The sequence below is a fragment of the Mandrillus leucophaeus genome, unplaced genomic scaffold (assembly GCF_000951045.1).
Source record: "Mandrillus leucophaeus isolate KB7577 unplaced genomic scaffold, Mleu.le_1.0 Scaffold132, whole genome shotgun sequence".
Classification (NCBI taxonomy): domain Eukaryota; kingdom Metazoa; phylum Chordata; class Mammalia; order Primates; family Cercopithecidae; genus Mandrillus; species Mandrillus leucophaeus.
The window spans coordinates 1,911,073-1,914,677 of record NW_012101277.1 but is presented as its reverse complement, the minus strand read 5'-3'; the positions used below and the strand labels follow the sequence as shown (position 1 = coordinate 1,914,677).

General features: G+C 34.9%; 1 pseudogene; it reads right to left on the bottom strand.

Moving 5' to 3' along the window:
• Window positions 1-1,153: 1,153 nt before the first annotated feature.
• LOC105534234 lies at window positions 1,154-1,644 on the bottom strand (annotated as a pseudogene).
• Window positions 1,645-3,605: the final 1,961 nt, after the last annotated feature.

The window sequence follows — 3,605 nt, the reverse complement described above, 5'->3', positions numbered from 1 at the left end:
TATCTCTGCAAATGGAGTGGAAAATATGAGAAGAAGGGAAAAAATTAATATTTCAAAAATGTTGTCCTGCTGAAGATGGGTTTAAAATTCTGTGACAGAAAGAAAGCCAGCGTAGCAATGTTCAGAGCCCTGCAAGATACAGGTGGTAATACAGGGGCCTGTAGTCTGAAGCAGATAGACCTAGATTGTAATGCTTTTTTACAATTCAAGGTATTTTGTATCACTCCCTTAGTTTCCTCATCTGTATAACGGGGATGCTAACACCTACTTAAATGTGCGATTTTTTTTTTTTTACCTGCAAATAATGAACAGATGTTCTACTCATGAACAGATGTTCTACTCATAAATTCTACTTTCCAAAAACAATTAGAAGCTTTTTAAAAGAAAACCACACAATACATTTTAAAAGGCACTGGGATTCCTCTGCTTCTCAGTCATTGCTAGGCTAGAAAAATAAAGCCTGTTCTACCAGGAATCACAAGTTAGAACTGAGTATTCTCCAAAGTGGAAATTATAGGGTATAGTGCCATTTCAGGCAGAGATTATTCAGTTCTCATTTACAACATCCACAATTACCTATCAGAGTGGCTAAACCAGGTAACCAGGTCAAAACAGTCCAGTATAATTAGGCCCCATCAAACGATGTCATTATGCTGTTCTAAGATGCTAATAAACCAAAACAGGAAAAACTGAAGTCAAAATAAAAGATATTCAACTCTGTCATACAAATTGTTTGTTCTTTGTTGTATCCCCCTGATTCTATAACATTAATAAATGAAATATTTTACTGCAAAGATTTTATTTTATATCTCACTAGCCATGAATTTTTGTCATTAGTTACTGTATAAATGCTGTCTTGTGACATTATCCAAATGGCATGACCATTTTATGCCCACAATTCACTTCTATAGTTATAAACAGAATTTTCATGATTTACGTAACTACATCTCTCAATGAAGATTTAACATTGAGATGCAATCTAACATTTATAATAACTGATGTTTTGTAGACAGTAATGTAGGAAATACATATTTTAATCACTTTTCATCTAAGTGACCTTATGTAAAAAAAAAAAAAAAACAATGACTTAGCAGTTCCAAATCTCCAAGGGACATTTTCAAGTGCACATATAGAAATAGTTACAGTGAGATTTTTAAGAAGCATCTTCCATGTCCACATCTTGTTGCAATGGCTGTACCATTTTCTCTTCCAGCTGCTTTCTTTGCCTACCAGAGGGGCTCCGATGAGATGGATGTTTTGCTTGACTTCTTTAATATATCCTGAACTTTCTGTAGCTCTATTTTTCTTCAATCTGTTCATTATAAAGTTAGCTTGGCGTTTCTGTTTGATCTCTTCAACTCTCTTCATTGCATCAATAGTTTTATTCCATAACTCTCACTGGTATTTGATAGGTTCCTTTCTATATTTTTCATATTTAAATGAATTATCCACTGTAAGCTTTTCACCAGCTGCTTTCTGGAATGCTTTAGTCCACATGACCTTGCAAGTATTGCGCTTCTTTTTAAAGTTTTAATGACATTTAGATTTACAAAATCTGAACACCTTGGAGTCCTTGTGGATGAACATCATGCCGTGGTCAGGGTGGATCAGCCCCAAATAGAAATAACACTTCTCCATACACATGTTGAACCCGTGTGGATCCCCACTGACCAAACACCAAGCTTGAGAGGTGGTAAATATGTGATTTTTTAGCAGACAAAATAATGTGCTAATCTTAGTACTTGTTACAGTGCTTGTTACACCTAAATAACATTAGGTATTATTACTATTGCTATCACTACAGGTGCTTTGAAAATGAGAATGAGTTCTCACTAATGTCATAAGGAAATATTTCTTAGTTTCAGAAAGTGGGTTCAAATTGGGTCTTGAAGGGTGTGTACATCTTCTGTAGGTAAATATGGGGGCATATGGCAGCGAGAGCATTCTGCGTAAAAAAAAAAACATGTTCCACAGGGACAATAACCAAATATCTTTCTTTTATCACACAAAGCTATCAGTTACTAAAAATATCAACTAAAGAAAGAATGAGTTTTTTTTTTCATATAACTAGATCCCCCACTTATTACAAACAAAATACATGGTTTCCAGAAAATATTTAGAAAACTTAGACAAACTTAGGCAAATTAAATGAAGAAAATTCAAACTACTCAAAATGTCAAGATATAATTGTTAAAATTTAAAACATTTTAATTGTGGCAAAACATACATAAAATTTACCACCTTAACCATTTTAAGGGTGCAGTTTAGCAGCGTTAAGTACATTTGTACTGTTCTGCACACAGTCTCTAAAAACCCTTTTCATCTTGCAAAATCGAAACTCTGTACCCATTGAACAACTCTCCACTCCGCAGTCCCTCCAGCCCCTGGCAATCACCATTCTACTTCCTGTATCTGTGATTTTGATGATTCTAGGTACTTCGTATAAGTGGCCTCATATGGTACTTGTGTTTTTGTGACTGGCATATTTCACTTATAATTGATTTCTTACTAGTTTTGTTACCTGTTTTTGTATGGAAATGTTTAGATCTGCCATTGCTTATTTAATCATTTCCCCGCAGTGGGACAGTAAGGGGCTTACATTTAAAAATATTATAAATAACCTTGCAACTATTATCCTTATTGTAAATCTTTAGGCGCCTTCATTGTCAGCTCTTTGGGATAAGTTTCCAGACATCCATTTGCTGGGTTATAGGGTATGCTCACTTAGTCTCTTCATAAATACTGCCACCTTTTCCTTAAGAAATGTAGTAGCAATCTTGATTCCTACCAGTGTTGTGAACGCTGATTTCCATGTCTCTTTTACTTTTCTTTTTTTTACCACTTAAATTGGAACTATTTTTGATCCTTCATCAGTCATTGCTTAAAGCCCGGTGAAGTGCAGACTTCACAAGGGATATACCATAGACCTACTATAGCCCAAAGGGCTAGAAATCAAACTGAGAACTTCATGCCTCAAGAAGTTCAGGGCAGCTAACTTAATCCTGCTTAACCACGAAATCCTAGGTTCTTGGCTTAGGATTCCCTCAGTCTTTGAACGTACAGAAAATCCTGTTATTTAGTGGCCTAAGGTTATTGCTTGAATTGACTGAATCCACCCTGTCATTGTTCCTCAAATTAATTCCTAGCAATACTGTTGTTAGAAAAACTCAGCAAAGAATTTAATTCAAGTTAAAATGCCAACATGAGAGAAAATCACGTCTAACCCAACATATCACAGCAACCAAAAAGAACCAGTCTACAAGTAACTTTCTCAAAGTTTTATCTGGGAAGGTACTTCATTAAGAAAAGCAGTATATATGCACACTAATAACCTATGGTTAGATTTTTTTTTTTACTGTGTCATGGTACAATAATATATCTAAACACACAGACACTGAATTTTCTTGGTTAAATGTCAAGTGCAAATTTATCACATAAGGAGGGTTTGCTCATTATGGCATTTCCTAAATAATCACTTTTAGGAGATGCAGCAAGTAATAAGAAATTAGTAAGCTTGAAGAGCAACAAAAACATGGCATCTGGAGATTAGATTGAATGGAGCACATTGCTGAGTAAGCTGAATAATGTAGAAGATACTGTAAGTG